Source organism: Egretta garzetta, unplaced genomic scaffold (assembly GCF_000687185.1).
Source record: "Egretta garzetta isolate BGI_Z169 unplaced genomic scaffold, ASM68718v1 scaffold729, whole genome shotgun sequence".
NCBI classification, from domain to species: Eukaryota; Metazoa; Chordata; class Aves; order Pelecaniformes; family Ardeidae; genus Egretta; species Egretta garzetta.
In genome coordinates, this window is record NW_009260761.1 from 31761 (window position 1) to 38362 (window position 6602).

Consider the following 6602-nt stretch of genomic DNA (forward strand, 5'->3'; position numbering starts at 1 on the left):
GAATTGTGGGGACCAGTCACGGACTCAGAGACATCCCAAGAGGAACAATTTCTGGGCTTAGGTTGTCTTGTGAACCAGTCGCAAACACGCTGCTGTTCTGAACGTGTCTATCTTTGTGCAGGTCGTACCCCACAGCCTCCCATGGTGCACTGCCTGGGCTCTGTCCTCCTCTTGAGCCTCTGTTTTCTTTGCCTTAATTTCCCCCTGTTGCTCTAAGTTTGCAGATGTGTCAGTAGATATGTTCCCTTCCTCTCTGACATAGACCCCTTGGATGCTTGTGGAGGTGTTTCTTGGCCAGTGACACAAAATGGTTGTTCAAAGCCCCTGGCATCAGCTCATTGAGCTTGGCCCTCGATCCTTCCTGTTCCTCATCTCCCACCACCTCTCATATACAACAATAATGCTCCTTTTCCTTCAGAAGGTGTCTGCTGCTGAGCACACTTGAAGGTGGATCACTCCAGAGCCACAGAAGAGGACACAGGCAGCTGGCTCTGAATATATCCCCCTTTGTGCCTCTCTGGATGCATCTCTCCATGGTTGCTCTTTCTCAACATTTTCTGGCACTTCTGCTTTCCAGGGTGTCCCCTCCCACCGCAAAGCAGCTTTGCCCCAGATACATTAGCTTATCTTTTCCCAAGTTAAATCTCATTTTGTTTCCTGCTCATTTCTAATCTCTCTAAATCCTGTTGGAGGATTTCTCCATTCGCGCTGGAATTTGCAATCAGTTCTGCTGGAGGTGCCAGCTCGGGGAGTTCACGGCGGGACCAAGGGGTGCTGCTGACTCAGGAGGGTGCTGCGGCTCCCAGTGCCGGGGTAGGGGTGGTGGTGCCCCACTGCGTAGGTGCAGGTGTGGCTGTGTTCAGTCATCTGGTGAGCTGTATTTCTCCCTCACCATCAGATCGGAATTGCCTAGCGCAGCTGGAGGAACCGTGGGAGTCTGTAGAGCAGAGCAGAGGTGTGGGCCGTGAGGGAGCTGGGCGCAGATCCCAGCTGGGCCACCGATGCTCTGCTTTTCCTCCCTGCCTTCATTTTTCCACACATCCAACAAATCCCATCCCTCTCTTTTGGGACCCTTGACAAACCACCACAAGTGCCACTTGCTGCTTATTGCCCGTTAGTAGGTGGCTTCCCATCTTGCTGAAATTGTTAGGGACCTCTGTGTACTTTCCCCGAAAGCAGGTAAGTGGTTGTCCCCTCACCACCCAGTCCCAGCTGCAGTCATGCCTCCCTGCTCCTCTCCATCATTTGAGAGAGAACCTCAACAGGTATTTTGGTACCCATAGCGCCTCCTTCCATCTGCTCTTTGGGAAGGGGACAGGAGCACATGGGGTACAGGGGTGGAGGGGAGGGGAACAGCAAGGGCACAGCTTAGGAGGGGCTTTGCTGGCTGGGAGGGGTAGGGGACAGCGCAAGGTGGATGGGGGCAGAAGGTAAGGGATGCAAATATCTCAAGGGTGGGGGTCACGAGGACGGAGCCAGACTCTTCTCAGTGGTGCCCAGCGACAGGACAAGGGGCAATGGGCACAAACTGAAGCACAAGAGGTTTCAGTTGAATATGAGGAAGAACTTCTTGACTTTGAGGGAGACAGAGCCCTGGCCCAGGCTGCCCAGGGGGGCTGTGGAGTCTCCTTCTCTGGAGATATTCAAAGCCCGCCTGGACGCTGTCCTGTGCCCCCTGCTCTGGGTGAGCCTGCTTGAGCAGGGGGGTTGGACTGGGTGATCTCCCGAGGTCCCTTCCAACCCTTGCCATTCTGGGATTCTGTGATTCTGTGATTCTGTGAGGTGGGAGGATGAGGAGAAATAGGCTGACTGTGTCTCAGGAGCGGGGGGGGGCAGGCCTGAGATTATCCAGCAGCCCCGGGTGCGGGGAACCCTCCTGCGCTCTCATGGACACATCTCTCGCTGGTGTGAATTGCTTCAAGAGCTGGAAAACTCCTGGTTGGGGTTTGCAGGAGTGCTTGAGCTGCCAGCTTCACCAGCACCTGGGGAGCCTTCCCCATGCCATGGAGAGCCCTGCTGCAGACCAGGCAGCTGTGGGATGCTGCACGGCTGCCTCCGTGGCTGTTGCCTCCCTGGGACCTCCCCGGGGCGTCCCCTCTCTGGGGGGTGACCATGCAACCAAAGAGGCAGCTGCTGGAGCCCAGGGTGTCCAACTCTGAGAATCCGGCCCAAGAGCCACGTGGTGTGTGAGACCACTTGCTTTTAGTCCACCCAAAAATCGTTCAATCCTTCATATCCGTGAAAAAATAAAATCCAACATGACCCAAGTATACTCCAAAAGCTCAGAAGGCAAACGCCCCCAGATTGCGTTGGTTTTCCAACCACTGTGGGGTTCAGCTGGGCAGGTGATTTGCCAGCCATGACTTTCCTTCCTAGCCCTAAATCCTGCCAGTGAGTCCCCTTGGGCACGCTTCAGGCTCCGCTCTCCACGCTCTCACCATATCCCTTTACGTCCAGGTTCCACCCTATTTTTAATCCACTCCCCATCTTCTGGCGTTGTCAATCTCAGACCTTTCCTAAGCCTGGAAGAGGATTGTGTATACGGCCTTGTCTCGCTGTGGATATTTTTCACAGTTTCTCTCCTGGTTTTACGTCACTTAAGCCCTGTTTGCCTTTTGGGTTGTAGACACACACAAAACCCAGGCATCCAATCAGAGATATCCCCAGCAACTGCTAAATATTTTTTTCCAGGGGGGATCTTCAAGGCCCGTTGGTGGAGAGGTGAAGTTTTGGCTGTTCTGTGCCAGGGTACGTCACCTTCCACCTATCCAGGGGCCGTTTCAGAGGGCTGTCGCGCTGCTTCACTCCAAAGTACCTTTACATCCCTTCCAGGCTCCTCAGACATCCGAGCACCATGAGCCAGGCCCATTAGCTCCTCATCCTCCGTGTCCTGGGATCATTCAGCGACGACCGGAGCGCCGGCACCCTGCGGCTTCCTCATTGGAGGCTCTGCTCCCAGCACTGAGTTTTCCCTTTTTCTTTAATCACATCACCAAGTTTTAATGCCCAGCAAGAACTTTGACCCTTATCCAGGGATTAGTTGTTATCCTTAAGAGCTTTCTGCGGCAAGCCTTATAAAAGAGCTCCAGCTTTGGAGAATGCGGGCAAATCATGTCCACCGGGTTAATTTTCTTTATTAGCCTGGAAAACCTCGGTTTTCCATCCACAGCCCTCGGATATTGTCTCCTCACTCCGGGAGAGGGGCCGTTCCCATCAGTTCAGAGGAAGTTCACTGCCAGGATCCCCGTGACCACCAAGCCACCCTCGGCAAGAAGGGCAAATCTCGGCCTTTGGTGAAATTAAGGGGAAAAAAGCGTTATGTTCCCTCGTTGGGCTGTTTCGCATCCCGCCCCAGCAAAATTAGGCGGTGATGGAGGGCTGCCAGACAGACCCGGTAAAGAGGCAAAACATTTTAAATAGGGGGTGCAGAGGCAGCTGGGGTTAAGCAGAGGTAGCAAAATCCATTCAGCTGTTTAGCAAGTTGGCTTTATGAAAAGAATTGTGGGCATCTGCCTCTTTCCTTGTATCTCTATCACAGCCTATTTTCAAGCATAATCCTGTTTACTGAGCAGGGTTTCAGTAAGGCATAAAAGGGAATTTTGGTTCTGGTACGTGACTGTTATTTTGCACGTGTCTGCAAGGTACTCGGGTACGGGAAAACCGGGAGCACAGTGGGTTGGTTTTTTTTTTTTTTTCTCTAAGTAATTAGGAGCAGGATTCACAGGTATATTCTGGCTGCTTTCAGCCTTTCCCGTGACAGAAAGCAGCTGCACCCCCAGCATTAGCCAATCTGCTAATAGGCTGTGTCACAAGACACAGCATCACCATGTCTCACAAAGCGCCGGCATTGTCCTCCCTAAGCTCATTGTGTGAAATATCACGGGAACACCACCAAATCGTGTCCCGCGGACCATTCCAGACTAAACATCCCCGGCCCGGCTCCCTGACCTGGATTGGGGTCCTTGAGGGAGGAGAGGAGGTACCTCGCTTTTGCTATGCTGGGAGCACAGAAGGTCCGTGCGCTTGTCCGGCATCTCCACGCAGACCTGTCTGCGGGCACGGACTCGGACGCATCCAGGGGCTCCTCATTTTTCTCGTTCAGACGATAAGTGCATGGAAGATGTTAGTGACAAAATTCGGTCTGTGGGTACCTCTGAACCAGGTCCTTGGCTCTCCCAGCCCTGGTGGCCAGGCAGACCGAGCCCTGCACCAGAAAAGGGCAGACCCTTTGAATCCAGGGTGCTAGCTGGTACTGGATGGCTGGTCTCTGACTCACTGAGGGCAAGGAGGTGTGGGTAAAGACGGAAGGCAGAGTAGAATCATAGTATCGCTTTGGTTGGAAAAAACCTTTAAGATCATCACATCCAACCGTTAACCTAACCCTGCCATCCCACCACTAAACCCTGTCCCTAAGCACCTCATCTCTCATTCTTTTAAATCCCTCCAGGGATGGGGACTCGACCACCTCCCTGGGCAGCCCATTCCAGTGCCTGACAACCCTTTCCATGAAGGAGTTTTTCCTAATGTCCAACCTAAACTTGCCCTGAGTAATGACAGGAAACTTGCTTGGAGGCTATTACAGAGAACGAAGGCAGTTTTGGATAGGATCTTCTAGCCAAGATGAACCAAAACTGCAGCCTCTATGGAATATTTTTGCCAAACCTTCTGTTTTGGCTTGCCGTAAAAGGAACTGGCTAAAAGTTATGGGGTTGTGCAGTACGGGTGATCCTGTACCTTGGTGCTGTGCCAGAGCTGGGACTCCTGCGTCCTCTTCCCAGCCCCGTGCCTTGCTTGCTAATTAGGGTGATGTCAATCACTACTCTGGTCTCTGCCTCAGTTTCCTCATCTGTTAGTGGTGATAAGAGCACCATGGCGATAACAGCACTGGGCTACCCTGGGGGATTATCTGGGAGTGAATTAATGGCGAGGAGTTAATGACGGATTAATTGGTAGCCTCTGTCAGGTGCTCAGAGATTCCGCGATAGCGGGCAGCCAGTGGCGAGCCGATGTTCTGCGTGCTGTGCAAAGCACGACTTTTGCTTACATTGCAGCCTGTCCCCGAGTCTTTGCTCCCCTCTGCGTGGCTCTGGAGGAAAGTCACACCTTGATTAAGACGAGCACTCCTCAGTCACGTGTGGTTTCCAGGTGTGCGGCAGCCTGTGTGGGCAGGATGGAGCCGCTTCCCAGCTGCAGCTCTCTTCCCCTGGAAAAGGGGGAGTGCTTCTGGAGAAGAGGAGGCTGAGGGGAGCCCTCATCGCCCTCTACAACTGCCTGAGAGGAGGGGGGAGCCAGGTGAGGGTTGGCCTCTTCTTCCTGGGAACGGGTGATGGGACGAGGGGGAATGGTCTGAGGTTGCGCCAGGGCAGGTTTAGGTTGGACATTAGGAAAAATGTCTTCACCGAAAGGGTTGTCAGGCTCTGGAATGGGCTGCCCAGGGATTTAAAGGACGGGTGGATGAGGTGCTTAGGGTTAGGTTAACGGTTGGATGTGATGATCTTAAACTGGCACAAGCTAGGGAGCACAGCGCTGGAGGAGAGAAACCTGGAGAGTGCAAAGCATCGCACAAAGTCTGCTGGGAAGGCAAGATCAAGGACTGGAAAGAAATGTCTGCTGAGAGATGGATTTGGCCTCCACCTCCATCGTATGAACTGTGAGCCTGAGGTATGACAACTGCTCATGAGGTTTCAAGTTTTTTTCAGTCTCTGAACCCTTGCCCCTCTTCCAGGGGCGTTTCAGAGCTCTCCAGAGAAGTCAGATGCGTAGATCTCTGCAGAACATCCAGCAAAGTGTCCTACTTCATCACTTCTTCTGGATCATTAAGATATAGTTGCCAGATCCGCGATCATCTCTGGAACACAGGCAGAAGATCATTTCTCCTCTCTGCACCACCTCCATTTCCTTCTCTGGGAAAGAAAGGGTTGTCAGGCTCTGGAATGGGCTGCCCAGGGATTTAAAGGACGGGTGGATGAGGTGCTTAGGGTTAGGTTAATGGTTGGATGTGATGATCTTAAAGGTCTTTTCCAACCTAAACAATTCTATGATTCTATGAATATACAAAGAGAAAATGCAGGCGTAACATCCTCTAGGAGACCCCCACATGTGATGACAGAGAAAACGGAAAAAACCTAAGTGAAAAAGGGCAAAGTGGGATGTTGCTTGTAGCATACTGGTGCTGTGTTGTTTTAACCATAAACTGGCACAAGCTAGGGAGCACAGTGCTGGAGGAGAGAAACCTGGAGAGTGCAAAGCATCGCACAAAGTCTGCTGGGAAGGCAAGATCAAGGACTGGAAAGAAATGTCTGCTGAGAGATGGATTTGGCCTCCACCTCCATCGTATGAACTGTGAGCCTGGGGTATGACAACTGCTCATGAGGTTTCAAGTTTTTTTCAGTCTCTGAACCCCTGCCCCTCTTCCAGGGGCGTTTCAGAGCTCTCCAGAGAAGTCAGATGCGTAGATCTCTGCAGAACATCCAGCAAAGTGTCCTACTTCATCACTTCTTCTGGATCATTAAGATATAGTTGCCAGATCCGCGATCATCTCTGGAACACAGGCAGAAGATCATTTCTCCTCTCTGCACCACCTCCATTTCCTTCTCTGGGAA